The sequence below is a fragment of the Panthera leo genome, chromosome C1 (genome assembly GCF_018350215.1).
Source record: "Panthera leo isolate Ple1 chromosome C1, P.leo_Ple1_pat1.1, whole genome shotgun sequence".
Classification (NCBI taxonomy): Eukaryota; Metazoa; Chordata; class Mammalia; order Carnivora; family Felidae; genus Panthera; species Panthera leo.
In genome coordinates, this window is record NC_056686.1 from 31,087,884 (window position 1) to 31,104,758 (window position 16,875).

The 16,875-nt window shown below is 40.5% G+C and overlaps 1 protein-coding gene across 2 annotated transcripts in view; it reads left to right on the forward strand.

Moving 5' to 3' along the window:
• The window catches only part of SMAP2 (small ArfGAP2), a 54,624-nt gene that overhangs the window by 7,264 nt on the left and 30,485 nt on the right, over positions 1–16,875 (forward strand). The window lies entirely within an intron of this gene.

Consider the following 16,875-nt stretch of genomic DNA (forward strand, 5'->3'; position numbering starts at 1 on the left):
GTGTGTGCAGGTGAGAATATCTGTATGTCAGGGCTCCGAAGGAGTTCTGGGCCGACTGTCATTTAGAGGCAGCCCAGAGCTCACCGCCTTCCACTTGCAAAGCTGGGGGCGGGAGCGGGGGGGGGGGGAGGAGGAGGAACTGCAGTGTGTGTGTGTGTGTGTGTGTGTGTGTGTGTGTGTGTGTGTGTGTGTGTGTGGAGACGGTGGGGGGGCGGAGAGGCAGAGAGCGAGGGAGGGAGGGGGAGGAGGGAAGTGACATGACGGTAGAAAAACTGCTTAAATAATTTTTTAAGGTGGTGATTGTTGCTGCCCGCTACTTGCGTAGCAGCTCCTTCTGTCATTTTACAGCCTTGCTGAACTCTGTCAGAGTGCATGGGTAGCTTTCTTTCTGGATATGTGAAGTGGGTACCTGCCTTATGCAGTGACACAGTGCGGATTTCTAGACAGCCTGGCCCTGGCCGTGGAGTGCGTTGGAGGACTAATGTATGTGTGTGTGTGTGTGTGTGTGTGTGTGTGTGGTGGCAGAAACTGGCACATTGTGGTTGAAGTGCAGGATCCTGTTTAGTCAGTGGAGAGAAGGAAGCAGTGGATGCATCAAATATGTTGTTCCATGATGCTTACCCTTCCAAAGGTGAAATGCGATCATTGTAAATGGGCAAAGCCATTTAGTCTTTGTTTTCTGTGTCCTCAAAGATTCATGATTTGATCCCATTAAAAATCAGTATGATAGGAAAGCTTGGTTATAAGTGAAAGCTTGGTTATATGCACCCAAAATGTATAGATGCAAGATTCTGTAAATATTTTGTTTCCTTATTTTCCTTCTGAATTCTTTGGAATACAATTGGAGAAGTTGGGAAAATACTTTTCCCTTTGGGGAGAAGGGGATAGTTCTATTTGGGGAGCTATTGTTAATTTGCTTCTGTTCATAATGCAGTGGATTTACCACAGTCCTTTGCCATATAGCATATTGGGCACACAGTATACAAGAAAGATTCAAATGTATTTGTATTTATCAATATCGAGAAAGGAAGGACATGCCTAATTCATACCTTTAGGTAATTACCTTTTATTTTAGAAAATGAGGTTATGAAAGGAGAACAGGGACACGTAGATTTAAATACCTAGTAGAATATTTTAATGCCCTCTGCTAATAGATAAATGGCATGTGCTCTTAGGAAAAAGGTCCCCAGACTTCTTTCCTGAATTTTTGCTGTAGCAAGAATTTGCTTTAAAAAGTATTTTAGAATCAGGGAGCCTGGGTGGCTCAGTTGGTTGAGCGGTGGACTTCGGCTCAGGTCATGATCTCCCAGTTCATGGGTTTAAGACCCACATTAGGCTCTCTGCTATCAATGCAGAGCCAGCTTTGAATCCTCTCTTCCCCCTCTCTCACTGCCTTCCTCTGCTGGTGCTTTCTCTCTCAAAACATAAATAAACTTTAAAAAAAAGTATTTTAGAGTCAATTTATATTGAGTAGGTTAATTTCTTATAGTTGACTCTTGTTAAATCTTGTCTTAGATCTACTGGAAGATTCAGTTTAAAATTTAGGAGTGTATCTCCTGGCTTTACTCACATTCCCTTATGTCCTTAGTTGACAGATCTGGAGTCACAGTGAAGCAACCCACGAGAGTGAGCATTGCTACATTTGGGGAGTCAGATGCCATTTTGATGATTAGTACTGCTTTCAACCCCCCATTTCTCCTACTACTCATACTTACTCATATTCCAATGAAATATAGCATATGGAAGAGAGAGCGCGATTCATCACTTCTTTCCCCCAAACTTTCCACTGCTCTTTCTTAATAGCATTACTGGGAATCAGGTAATGAAATATTAGTTAATTCTTAATGAGAACTAGTAACTACTGGCTTGTGAACTTTCTTAACTGCTATTAATGGTAGAATTCTGCCTCCTGAAATGATTTCTTACCACAAATTAGCTTCACATTTTGGCTTAGTGGCTTCAGTGACTTGGCCATTGTAGTAGACATGTAATGACAAGGTGTCAGTCATCTTTCTAATTTTTTAAAATATTTATTTATTTTTGAAAGTGAGAGACAGAGTGCAAGCAGGTGAGGGGCAGAGAGAGAGGGAGACACAGAATCTGAAGCAGGCTCCAGGCTCTGAGCTGTCAGCACAGAGCCCGATGCAGGGCTTGAACTCAGACTCTGAGATCGTGACCTGAGCCAAAGTCGGATATTTAACTGACTGAGCCACCCAGGTGCCCCAAGTCATCTCTCAATTCAGTTTAATTACACATTGATGAAGCCTCAGCTTATCCATTTTGTGAATAATCTAGCTCCTTCCACTCTTTCAATCTTTGTCACTCATTTTCCTCCTCTTTCCTAATTTTGGTTTCCATAATGATCATGTAGACAACTACCGGGCCATGGAAGCTGACATGGAAGTGTCCATGGAAGAGACACTTATATCAGGAGATTAAGTTACCTGTTAGCTCTGGTAAAAAATACATGTAGTGGGAGGAGGTATTTAAAAACTATTGGGTTTGGAAAATGAGATTCAGATCTGAGTTTATTTATCCCTATGTCTCATGTTGTTTCTTACTTAGAAATTGAGATCTAACTATACAGAACTTGGTGAGTGATTACTAATCCATTAATATTAAATCACATAATATAGCCCTGGGCTGCAGACCTATGAGCAGGTATTTTTGTGATGTTCTAAAACAACCCTTTGGTAATGGCTCTTCTGTTTAAAATCTTATACTTGCTTAAGGGTGTTACTATCTTTAGATATGTAATGTGAACACCAGAGTAGAAAACAAGCATGTGTGTTCTTTACGTAGTATGAGCTTTGTTGGTCCTGGGATTTTTAACTCTCTTGAACACAAGACTCACCAGTTTCTGGGACTTCTAAGGCACTGAAGTGATTCCTGTGTGGCAAAGGAAGCTGCTTTGTTACTACCTTTTAAAAAGTGCTTTGACTTACTTTTAGGTCCAAAGATATGGTTTCCTCATCACCCAAGGATATTGTGACCTTTTGGGTAAATTTTTGGACTGATTTAAGTAGTGATAGAACAAAGGACAAGCTTACTAAAAATTCCAGATATGCCAAAGGTAGCTCTACTCAGTTGAGGCTGGGTCCCATTTTTGGATAGAACCTTGTGGGGTTGTACTAGTCCAAGGCTTAATCTTAACTCTGCAGTTCCATAGTCAGTGGCCCTGGAATGACTCCTACTAATCAACCTCTTCAGAGACTGGTTTAAACTAGACACTATCTTACTTACCATGTAAGGATCTTCGTCATGACCTGAATACCTGTTTCCACTAATGGGACGTTACTCTCTCAGTATCAAATTTTAAAAAAAAATTCAGAGCTTTTTAATGAGCAGAGAATTAAAATGGAAGAGATTTGATGGTCTTGTGGAATATTTACTACAGACTGTGAAATACCACATGGAATTCTGGAGTTTGACGGAAACTTTGTAATATTTGGTACTTTCCCCTTCTGCTGCATCCTGTCTCTGAAATGTTTTACCTTGAATTACCTAACCATTGCTTCTGTTCCAGTTTCCATTATATGTTCTTAAATTTATTTTATTTTTAAAATTTTGTGTTTTTGTGAGAGAAAGAGAGTGTAAGCGGGGAAGAGGGGCAGAGGGAGAAAGAGAATCTTAAGCAGGCTCCACGCTCAACGTGGAGCCCAACTCAGGGCTCGATCCCACAACCCTGGGATCATGACCTGAGCTGAAATTGAGAGTTGGAAGCTCAACCGACCGAGCCACCCAGAAGCCCCTATACTTTTAAATGTAAGAGATATCACTGTCATGTGGTTCAAAATGTAAAAGCTTCAAAGGCAAATATGTACAAGAAAAAGTTGTATTCTTCGATCCAACTACTAACTAGGCCCAACCCTGGTTAGCTTCTGAGATCAGACTAGATCCAGGTGCATTCAGGGTGGTGTGGCCATAGACAGGAAAAGTTGTATTCGAATTCCTGATCCCTTGGGGCACCTGGGGTGGGGGGGCAGTTCAGCCAGTTAAGCACTGACTTCGGCTCTAATCATGAGCCGAAGTTCATGAGTTCTAGCCCCACGTCGGGCTCTGTGCTGACAGCTCAGAACCTGGAGCCTGCTTCAGATTCTGTGTCTCCCTCTATCTGTGCCCCTCCCCTGCTCCTGTTCTATCTCTCTCCATCTCTCAAAAATAAATAAATGTTAAAAAAATGAAAAATAGATAATCCCTGATCCCTTAGCCACCATTTTCCCTTCCTCGAAGTAACCACTTTTGGTAATACCTTATGTGATTTTTGAGAGATGATATATACACAAACAACTACTTTTTTGAAAGTGTACTTCTTTTAGTAATCTCTGTACCTAGTGTGGGGCTTGAACCTACAACCCCAAGATCAAGAGTCACAAGCTCTTCTGACTGAGCCAGCCAAGCACCCTACAAGCAACTACATTTAATTATATGCTTTTTCAGTGCTTTCATGCAGGGAGTAATATTACAGTTCATAGCACCTTGCATTTTCAATCAGTAGTATAATATGGACAGCATGCAGGTGCTCTGTCCATGCACATTCATTCAGGAGCTTCTTCATTCTCTCCAGGTGTTTTCTAAGGTGATACCTAGGATATTTTGATTAAGTTCAAAGATATGCCTAAGTGATTTGGAAACATCTGCTCTTGTTGAAGTCATTTTAGAAAATGTCCTAGGTCTGTCCATAGCACATATTTACCACATTTCAGGTGGTAAAGAAGTATAGGAATGGAAGGGGCTGCAGACTTGATGTTGAAACATCCAATGAAACTCCTTCACTCTTATTTTAGCTTTGTGGCCTTCAGCACTGCCCTGAATTTTCCTCATTTGAAAAATGAAAGTGCCTTGTAAAATAAATGTTCCACAAATGTAAGCATCACTTGCTTATCACCATCGCTGGTCTGATTGATGCGGCCTTGGTTTTAGTTGTTTCACTTTCTGATTTTATGCCCTTAAATACTCTGGTAACTGGAAGCCATGGTTAGAATGACTCACTCAATAATTCCCTAGTCTTTAAGCCAAAACCATTTCCTATATATGGGGGTTCTGGCATTTTTGCAAATGTACTTTATGGTACCCTTGAGGATGGTCTCTGATTTTTTCCTCACTCTTCAAAATTGTATGAAAGATTAGACCAGGGAACTTTATGTAGAGATTTTCTAAAGTAGTCCTAAATTTTAACTCCAGTAAATTAATCTCTGGCTTTGCTTTATATTTGTTTTGTGTTGGTAGTTAAGTCATTGCGTGTTAAGTAACATTTTTTAGAACATGAACTTTCCTATCAGTTTTTAATTATTTTACCTATATTTGTGACACCTTTTGAGAGGTTAAAAAAATTCCATCAAATCTAGACAACAGAAGAAGTTTTGTGTCCATCTCTAGTTGTTAAACACTCTTCTCCGGCCAAGATCAAATAAGTTTCTGGGTTTTTACAGCAAATGCACCTTAACTCTAACAGTCATGGCTGGGTTGACACAGTTACACTGAAAGTAATTTATCAAAATCCTCATTAGACTGTCTTTTAATATCAACTTGTTAAGCCTGTTCCCTGGGAGATGCTTTCCTATTTGTTCTCCTTGTCCTTTAAATAACATTCTGTGGCAGTGGGATAGGGTACAAAATACCTTATCATTTAAGCGGAACTCTGCAAGCCTCAAATCCACACCATATATATTCTTTCTGAAAATATTTCTCAGCACTTACTTTGCGTCAGACACTGTATCAGGATATGTGGTAGATTCAGAGCTAGGGCCTTTGGTCTGAAGGATTACACAGTTGAATGGGGAAGCAGATGTGTAAACTGATAATGATGCAATGTAGTATTATCATGATGGCACTGTGTGCAGGGAGAAAGGAAAGACTGGAGAAAGCAAACAAGTCCGCCTCAGGAAGTCATGACTTCAAAGGCTGTGTAGGCTGTGTCTTGAATGATAAGCATGACTTTGCTAGGTGAATTTAGGGGACTTTGCATTCTAAGCAGAGGAAAATGGAATGTCCAAAGTTTCCAAAGTAGTGTGTGTGTGTGTGTGTGTGAGAGAGAGAGAGAGAGAGAGATTGATTCTCTAGTATATTTTGACTACATGTTGGAGAGTGGCAAGGGATAAAGTTTTTGACAGGTAGTCAGGGGCCAATAAGGTTAAAATCCTAGCCCTGTAGTTGATTTGGTGTATAGTATTGAGATTATGGATATGCTTTAGACCCTCTGCTGTGTAAGAAGCCCATACTATTGGAAGTCTACCTGCTACTCAAATGGAATAATAAGTATTGCAGACATGAAATGTTTTCTAATTGATGAGTAGTAAGAAAGGTCTCAATATTGTGCCCACAAGATCAGTATGGAAGTGTGCTGTCACGAGTACATTAAATGATCTTAGAAAAGTCTAGTGAAATGCCAGCAGTAGATATTATGTCATTTCTGGAGTTGACGACGTTGATTTTGAGGCTGAGCATGCTTAGATACTCAAGCGGTTTAAGAGTGCTGAATATTTGATGTGTGCTCTTGGTTGCTGAGTGCTTAGGAGGTGTAAGCAGGTAGCTTGCAGCCTGATCTCTCAGTGCACTTTTCAGCAAACATATTGCTTTCCAATAAACCAGAAAATTACTTTCTTTCTGCATTTTTCATGTGATGTCATTATGATATGTAGGTGGCAGCTTTCTTGGGCACAGTTGTCTATATAACTGTTCACCACATGAGTCATTGTCTGTTCCTATTCTTCTGCCTGAAAATTCCCTCTTGGAAATGATGTCATGCAGTTGGTGACTGCAACACTTTACTCATTATGCACATTGCAGTTTGCTCTGTATGTTATGTTGATGGAACCTACCTATGCCATAGACAAGGGATAAAGTGACTTGTTAAATGGACTCAGACTCAATTCCTTCAAATGATATCCCCTCGTAATAAAGATGCCAAGAAAGAATCTGCATAACACACACACATGTGTTACATTCTGAGCATACAGTGCCTAACTTCTGTTATTGTGTCTGCTTAAATCCTTATCACAGTTGTACTTCTGTTTGAGCAAGTGGCCAGTTTATGTAGATACTAATTTTGAAGAAGTTCTGTATTGGCCCTGGAATGTGACAGTTCAGCTTACCACACTGAAAAGGTAGGAACCAATCTATGTAGAGTAGAACACTTTAAAGTTAATTCACTTTTACCAAATTCCTCTGCTGTTAAAGAAATATTCCTATATTGATACACTTAAAAAAATTATAATGTGCCACAATTAACATGTCCACTAGAATGTAAGCTCTACAGGGGCAGGCATAGATGTAGCTCTTAGTAAATATTTGTTTGAAGGAATGAATTGATCTTGTCATTATAAATCCTTTGTTTCTTACTAGAAGAAATCTTTTACAGATTATCTGAATAGTTGTTTAATTCTTAAGAAAGTTAAGTTTTAAAATATATTTTAAAGTCCGGGACCTGTCAGGGAAACAGAAACCATTGTAGGTAGTACAAGCAGAGGGGATCTAACATACGTAATAAGAACATACGTAATGGATGATGTAAAAGCTTAGCAGGCAAATGGGCTGGTGAGGCAACCCAGATATGAGCAACACCTGGGAGCTACTGTGACCCTAAGGAAATGAGAAGGTGCTCGTGTCACCAAAGGCCAGAAGTCTGAGCTATCTGGTGTAAGCTAGACGCACAGAAAGCAAAGCTGTGTGGTACAGCTGGAACTGTGACCCTGTAAGAGAGCATTACCCTGGCTTCCCTCTTCCTCCTTCCTCTTATCCTCATCGGTGCCTCCCATTGATGGAACTTACCCAGAAATCGGTTGGCAAGGGAGCCTGGGAGATGTAGGTCCCACTGACAGAGTGGAGCAGGGGTAGGATCCAAGTGGAAACAGGCAAGGCACAGGGACACTTAAAAAAAATCTCCATGATGTTATTCTTTCTCTTTATAGGTAAAGAGTTGAGTTATTTTGGACAAGAGATAAGTGTTTTCAGGCAGATACGACCTTGTGTGCTTCTAAAGAATCTTAAGGGTTGCTGAAAAAATAATTAGTCCCAGGAAGTAACGTAACAACTCAGTTATTGAGCTGGCATCCTATATAATTAGGATGTGTGACCAGGAAAATTGGCTTCTGTTGAATCTGTATTTCACTATTTTTTGCTCTAGGAGCAGTTTATCAGTTTGGGTACTCAGAAAATAAGTTCCCACCCCGTCGATCCTGGGAAGTGTTGGGCATGATTGTGTGTGTGTGTATGTGTGTGTGTGTGTGTGTGTGTGTATACACATACACTAAGCTTGTCTCATCTACAACTGAAAGACTTGAGTCAATAACACGTAAGATGTACAAAGAAAGTTTTAAGGATTTCAGCCTTCTAACATGGTGCAGATGAGACTTTCCTTGACAGTTAAAGTAATTGCAGTGGAGCTAATTTTCCTTGTGCTACACACCATTTTAACTAGTGTTATTGGTTCGTCTGGGGTTTTCCCCCCACAGCTTCAGATAGGTTAGCACTGGGGGAGGGAGGTGAGATCACCTGATCCACTTTCTTCTATACTGGACCTGAAAAGTATTTTTTGTCTTCTAAGGAAGGTTGCTGCTGTTCCATTTAAAGGCAGAGCTTTCCAAGGTACTGCTAGTAGTTTTCTTCTTGATTATAAAATGTTTAATGAGTTACAAGATAGAAGTTTGGCACTTTCTAGAAGGGCTTTTTTTGTCAATCAGGTCACCTGCCTTTGGGCCCCTGCTACATTAATGGAATTGGTGGAACTAGGCCAGCAAAGGTTTTCAGTAGAGTGTGAGTATATTTCTCTTCAGGCTGTTATTTTCCACAGAGGTGACGGGGTAAGGGACTCTGAGTAAAGTTACCGTCTATAAAAATTGCAGATTTCATTGTTCTTCTCTTTCCTCCCAAAATTAATTTCCTCTTGGCAGGTACAATTCACAGATGTAATTAAAGTGTAATTTGGTATTCTAAAAAGCGTATCAGACTGCTTCCCAAAGTACCAGTTCTTTTCAGCCAGTCCATTTCGATTTATGAGGTACATCTATGCATTTTTTGAAGCCTCATGTTTAATAATTACAACACTTTGCTACTGTATTTGACTCTTCCATTTTCCAAACTTTCTCCTTCCCTACCCCACTCTTCTGGCTCCTGTATTTCCCCACAGGCTTTGTGGATGCTGGTCCATTGATGGCTGAACTGCAGGTCCCTTCCCAGTGGAAAACCCCAGAGATGAGCCAAATCTACCTTCAGCTGTGGCCATCCATCAGTGTAAGGTTGCCTGGCGGTTGTCTTCAGTTTGTCCAGCACTCCTCTCCCTTGCTCCCCCTCCCCCCATCCTCCCTCGTGTGTGGCTGAAACTTGCCCTGGAATCCCGCCTTTGTAACATGTCACTGGGTAGTAATAAGATTTTAATACCGCTGCTGCTTTTCGTTTTCAAGTAATGTTAAATAGTTCTCTGACTGTTTTTGTTGACCATAGCCCTCTTTTCCCCACCCAGTTTGTATATTTCTTATGGGTATTCCGGTTTGCTTTTGAATGCATATAGGATATGGTTTATTTAGAAAGTATTGGATTTCATAAGCCCAACTGGAGAATACTTTGTTGATTTTTTTTTTCTTAATTTCAAGTCAGAACTTTCAAAAATAAATTTCTTAATCTGAAAGACTGAGAACTGGATCCCTCAGGCACCATTTCATTTCTCCTCACCCAAAAAACAAATGTGTAATGTTCTCATTTTATGATGCGTTGAAAATAATAAAGCGAATACAGGAGTAAAGGAGGCCTACTCTCAGCTCTAGCTCATAAGCCTGGCCTACCGTAATGATTTGAGAAAATAGAGCACCTTCTCTTTTCCTTTTTTTTTTTTTTTTTTTTTTTTTTTTAAATTAGCATGCTGTCTTTCACAGCTAGTGATGGAAAGACCGTAAAATCCCCAAGCCTTTACTGGGGCCGCCTGGCTTACATCTTTAAGGCCTGCACATTAATCCTGCAACGTAACTTACTGAAGTACACTCAAAGTTAATTTTATTAAGCTTCTTCCTCTTTCCTTGCCTTACTGGAAGTCCCCCAATGTATAGATTTAGAAATGAATTCTCTAGAATTTCAAGCCTTGAGTTAAACATTTTGTCTTAATATTGTTTAGATGGTTGCTTTTCTTCTTCTGCCTTCAAAAAATAATTTGTTACAGAATTTTCTGTGTGAACTGGTAACATCTTATGCTGCAATCTAAAGATCGTGAAGGAGAGGGTGTCAGTGTCTTCTTGCTGATACTTTCCCACTTGCCTTATAATTGACACAAGCTCTTCGATGAATAATAGGAAGGACATTCCGTGCTCTTACCAGGATGCTTTTGTTCAAAGTAGCGATAAGCAGCGGTTAGTGGAAACCAATTTATGTGTGGCAGCTGATTTGAGAAAGAAAGAGTGAAAAAGATTTAGGCTCTTCTGCTATGTTGAAAGCATTTGTATTGAAAGAACAGCTGTTTGAAACTGGGGGCCCTGTCCCTCTGAAGGTAGGCCTGAGGAGTTTGGTTAGAGGAACTGTCTTAGACTAGAGGAGAATTGTGAGAAAAACTTTCCTGTAGTGTGAGTGCTGTGTGAACATCCCAGCTTGTATGTGAGAGAAGGAAAAATCATTCAATGCAGCATTGGAAGGAAGATTCCAGAGCAGTTCCTCTGAGCCTTCTGACTAGGTTCTGAAGCTGGTTTGTCTGATACGAGTGACTCAAATCAAAGGCCCATATTGTGGGCAGAGTAAAAATAGGGCTCAGTTTCATTAGACTTCTTTTTTTCTTTTTTAATTTTTTTAATGTTTATTCACTTTTTTGAGAGACAGAGAGCGTGAGTAGGGGAGGGGCAGAGAGAGAAGGAGACACAGAATCTGAATCAGGTTCCAGGCTCTGAGCCATCAGCACAGAGCCCAATGCACGGCTCAAACCCACAAACTGTGAGATCATGACCTGAGCTGAAGTCGGACGCTTAACCAACCGAACCATCCAGACGCCCCTCATTAGACTTCTTAATGCATTTAAGGAAAAGAAAAAATTCATCACCATAGACCAATTATTTTTTGTATTGTGGGATATTGGGGAGTGGGGAAGCAGGAAGGTCCTTATGCCTATTAGTTAAACATCTTTAAATGTTATTTTCTTTAAAAAACAAACTTTATTTTTTTTCCTGCTTTTGAAAATTACTCATATTTGTGAAAAAAATGATTGGGAAGTATGAAAAAGGGTAATGATGCAGAAGATATTTCACATAATCCCTATCACCCATTGTTTTACTTGAAATTATTCCATAATAATTTTATATCATTGTTTTGCTTAACACTTATCATAAGCGTATTTCATGACATTAAAAACATTTACGTATCTTTACTGTATTCCATCATTTGAATATGTCATTGGTTATTTAATTCTTGCCCAATTGTTGAACATTTGGGTTTTTAGTTATTCAGTATTATAAATAATGGTATAATGTAAATTTTTGTGTTGTTGTTAGACTCATGGGTTATTTGTGTGTTCAGAGTTGAGTGGTCACGTGGGCCCTCTAATTTTAAAATGTTGTCAGGGAGTCCTCTTGGCTGAGCCCATGCAGAGATGGCCTTGCTGTGGGGTTGTCATTGTGAACTGCTTCACTGCAGTAGACATCTGTTGAAGTGAGGAGTGGAGAGCTGCAGAGAATCCTGGCGTAACCATAAAGAACAAATTTATGGGACATGATCACAGCAAGATGGGCCAAGATACATTCTTTTTTTTTTTTTTTTAAGTTTTATTTATTTATTTTGAGAGAGAGAGAGAGCACACACACAAGCAGGAGAGGGCAGAGAGAGAGAGAGAGAGAGAGAGAGAGGAAAAGAGAGAATCCCAAGCAGGCTCCTCACTGTCAGTGTGGAGCTTGACTCAGAGGTCGAACTCACCACAAACCATGAGATTATGACCTGATCCAAAACCAAGAGTTGGACACTTAACTGAGCCACCAAGGTGCCCCCCAAGATATATTCTTATTTTATGCATAGTCTTCCACATTATATGCTTGATATATGGACATGTTGCTGTTCATTGATGAGCATCTTTTGTTGTTCATACAGCCCTCCTTCACTTAACCAGTCCACTGGGAAGGTAGATTAGAAGTCCTCCATTGGTAGAAAGGGGGTGATACTGCTGCATTTTTTGTTTGTTTTGCGGTAGATTTTTTTGGTTCTGTTTTAAGAGCTTTCCTTGGACTGTAAATTCCACAAGGACAGGGACTGTGTGTTCCATGTATGTCTGTATACCTAATGCACAGCATCTGGCGCACATTGGCCATGTCTCCATCACGAACACTATTATTCTGTTAATGTGTGTTCGGATCATATGCTTTTTTTGTTTTGGCTTTTGAAAGTCATCCTCATGCAGTTAACTCTGATGTTTGAAGACCTGTGACAGTCCAGGAAGCCGAGCAGGTGAATTTCGTGGTTGCTTTATTGTGGTTACTTCTTTGCGCCATCTCTTTCTTTTTTGTGCTTCTGGCATCTGTGCCGCCTTGAAAGAGGGAGCCAGTCACGAAGCCAGTACTCTGCCCTCTCAGTGGGAGGTTTTCGTGTGACACATCATCTTGGGAGAAATGTAGCATGGGGTGTGAAACAGGAGGCTGAAAAAGCACTCCTTTAGCCTTTTTGTGGAATGGGAGTAAATGTTTAGACACTGCTCTCAGGTGCTACAGAAATTAATAATAACCTTGCAGCAGTTTTAGAAGCTCTTCTTATACCCACTGGAACAGGTTTACTTAATTTGGAGAACCCTGCTTTAGCTGTTTTGAAGCTGCGATTTTTTTTCCTAGAGGCCTGCCCTGGGTTCCTCTACACACTGTTCCTTTTGCAGGATCTTTCTGTCCACACCGTTGACATTTGCCTCACCCCATTGCCCCACACTTTCTGACCCGTATCTCATTATGCCCAATTCTGAAACATCGAGTTTTGAAACATGGTAGTGAGTGTTTTCTTTTTGAAAGGGCAAATCTCTACCTTTTGCTCTCCTCCCTTAAGCCAGGACTGTTTAGATGACTAACATTCACCTTGCCACTGGACTGTCTGTACTTTGATCCCAGAATTCATTTCTAGTATGCTGTTTGTTTGAAAATGAAAGTTCTCTAGCTTGTTTGGATACAACTGTGATTCAGTTAAACTGGACCTGATTTTCCGTCTGTTTGCCATTGGTTGGGGATCCAGTGATGTGTTAGGAAAGCTGCTGCACACCGTTGCAGAGAGAAGGCCATGTGTCATGGTCTTACACAAGGGTTTGTTTGTTGACTCAGATTTTGTGTAAAGCCTCCTTCTGGGTGAAAGGCACAAGCTTCCCTTCAAATAATGGAAAGGCATATTCTGCCTGGCCACTTGTTCTGGAGCCCTGGTATGTTCCACTCTTCTCCACTTTTGGGCTTCTTTTGAGGAAGAGGAATGTGGGTAGGAAGAGGTGTGAATAAGCCTTCACACACAATCTCAGTTGTTGGGCATCCCAGTAGCAGAGAGTGAATTGTATGTTGTAATAGAAAAGAACATCTAAAGAACAGGGTATCAATTTAGCAACCATTATTGAGCATCTATGTGTAACACACTTTTGGGGGTATAGAAAGATGATTCTGGCTCCAGCCCAGCTGGTGATTTCTTCTATGAAGTTGGGTAAATGACTTGACCTCTCTGGGTCTTGGTTTCTCCATCTGTGCTTGGACTAGACAATCCTTATGGTTCTTTCTGTACTTAATGTTTATCTGTTTGTTACAGAACAAGAGAGAAGGCTTTTTCACAGAATTGATATATTCTTAAATCTCACGTGCTTCAGACTAAATGGCCTAGAAATAATTCCTGTAGAGAAGAACTTCTCAATATCAGCCCTATTGATATTTTGGCTACTTCTTTGTTGAGAGATTGTCCTGTGCCTTGTAGGATGTTTACCAGCTTCCCTGGCCTTGCCCACTAGATGCCAGTCATGACAGTCCCCACCCCCTGCCAATCGTGACAACTAAAAATGTCTCCAGACATTGACATTGCCTCTTGGGGGGAAGTTGCTACAGTTGAGAAGCACTGCTCTGAGGGCAAAGAGTGGTACTGTTTGAATGTGGGCTCTTCTTTCTTTTTTTTTAATTTTATTTTTTATTTTTTAAAATTTACATCTAAATTAGTTAGCATACAGTGCAACAATGATTTCAGGAGTAGATTCCTTAGTGCCCCTTACCCATTTAGCCCATCCCCCCTCCCCCAACCCCTCCAGTCACCCTCAGTTCTCCATATTTATGAGTCTCTTCTGTTTTGTCCCCCTCCCTGTTTTTATATTATTTTTGTTTCCCTTCCCTTATGTTCATCTGTTTTGTCTTTTAAAGTCCTCATATGAGTGAAGGCATATGAGTTTTGTCTTTCTCTGACTAATTTCACTTAGCATAATACCCTCCAGTTCCATCCACGTAGTTGCAAATGGCAAGATTTCATTCTTTTTGATTGCCGAGTAATACTCCATTGTGTGTGTGTGTGTGTGTGTGTGTGTGTGTGTGTGTGTATATGTATATATAACACATTTTCTTTATCCATTTATCCATCCATGGACATTTGGGCTCTTTCCATACTTTGGCTATTGTTGATAGTGCTGCTATAAACATGGGGGTGCATGTGTCCCTTTGAAACAGCACACCTATATCCCGTGGATAAATGCCTAGTAGTGCAATTGCTGGGTCATAGGGTAGTTCTATTTTTAGTTTTTTTGAGGAACCTCCGTATTGTTTTCCAGAGTGGCTGCACCAGCTTGCATTCCCACCAACAATGCAAAAGAGATCCTCTTTCTTCGCATCCTCGCCAACATCTGTAGTTGCCTGAGTTGTTAATGTTAGCCATTCTGACAGGTGTGAGGTGGTATCTCATTGTGGTTTTGATTTGTATTTCCCTGATGATGAGTGATGTTGAGTATTTTTTCATGTGTCGGTTGGCCATCTGGATGTCTTCTTTGGAGAAGCGTCTATTCATGTCTTTTGCCCATTTTTTCACTAGATTATTTGTTTTTTGGGTGTTGAGTTTAGGAAGTTCTTTATAGATTTTGGATACTAACCCTTTATCTGATATGTCATTTGCAAATATCTTCTCCCATTCTGTCGGTTGCCTTTTAGTTTTGCTGATTGTTTCCTTCACTGTGCAGAAGCTTTTTATTTTGAGGAGGTCCCAGTAGTTCATTGAATGTGGGCTATTCTTAATATCTATTTTCATTTTGTTCCTCTTCTGCTTATTACCTATCCTGGGGGTGGTGAATGAAGAGCAACCTCTTTGGTCAAGAGCTATATCACTCTTCTTTAGCTACTAAAGAAATTCTTCCAAAGAAGAAGAAATATGCATTTCCCAGCCAGTGGGCTCGGTTTGGATCTTCAGAATTATTTTTAGGATATGAGTAGATACTGGTTGTTGCAAAGAGGAAGTTAAGGCTTTAACCTGAAACAACCTAAAAAATGTAAAGAAGTAAGTGTCCCCAGGGAGTGAAGACTGTGACTTCTAGTGGATCAAGTTAGCTGTTGCTGCCTAAAGTGAGGTCATGAGTGATAGTTTAATCATAATATCAAATGTTGAAATATCAGGTCCACCTGGGAGATTTGGGGGTTTGTTTGTTTGTTTAAGATTTTATTTTTAAGTCGTCTCTATACCCACCGTGGGGCTTGAACTTACAACCCTGAGATTGAAAGTCCAGTGCTCTGCTGACTGAGCCAGCCAGGTGCCCCCACCTTGCAGACTTTGAAATGATTGCCTAGCTGTTAGCTCAGCCATCCCTCCCCTACATACCTCCTCCCCACCTCCTCCCTCACACCATTGAGGTAGTGATTGAAATGTACTAGTTCCCTTATGAGACCTAATTTTAATACTTGTTATTTTTGCTATAATATGTTGGGTTTTGGTTGAATGATTTTGCATTTGCCCCCAGTGCCATCTTTTCCTCATTTCTTATAAATCTACAGTCTTGACTAGGTTGGGTACAGAATGATGCTGTTGGCTGACTGGGGTAGAGTGTGTTTCGTGACCATCCTTGCTGGGATGCTGTGGGATCCCAAAGCCATGATTTAAATGCTTAAGCCTGTGTTGGTCCCTATCCCTCGGTCCTGGCAGGCTCTATGTTCCATCCCAGCTGAGCTTTTGCTGGAGTAATTGCCCACATAGAGCCTTCAAGCCAAACAATTGTTTGTACTGAGATAGTCTCACTGTTTAGCTCCTAATGAAACAATCTCCTTCCTGCCCCCAATGAAAGCAGCTATTTTTTATTTCTTCCCTCCCTTTTTGGAGACGCTGTATCTCAGCCCCCACTCTTCTATCGTATTCATAAATGCTTTAAGCAGGGTCTTTGTGCAGAGGAAATTGGCTAGAGCCAAAATATCATGGGCTAACTAGGAGACAAAGAGCAGTAAGGACACCCTTTCCCCAACTTTCTGTGTAGGAATATTTAAATTACCTTTGTGTGATTTTTCTGAGTAATAAGTGATTTAAACCTCAAGTCCACATAAGAAAAATACTAGGTTTTTTAACAGTATACTAAATTGGGCCGTTGTTACCTAAAGGAGCTCACAGAAATAACCAAAACTAAAAATAAAACTGAACCACAAAACAACCGTAGATGAGTGCCACAGGACAACAATAAGATGCTGTGGGAATCAGGGCAGGAAGGAGAAGAGGCTCGATTGGGAAAGTGGATGGAGCAAGATTTTCATAAAATGATGTTTTGTAAATACAAGTAATAGCCCAGATACAGCTATTTGTGAGAGATCTTAAGTTGATCAGAAAGTATGAGTAATCCAGTTTTCCTTATGCCCAAACTTTAGAATCTCCAGAATATGAATTCAGGGAGAGAATCCCAGGGAACTCCAGTGTGTCCTGCTTCTCTTTCCCACTTTGGGTAGCTTCTTCTGGATTATC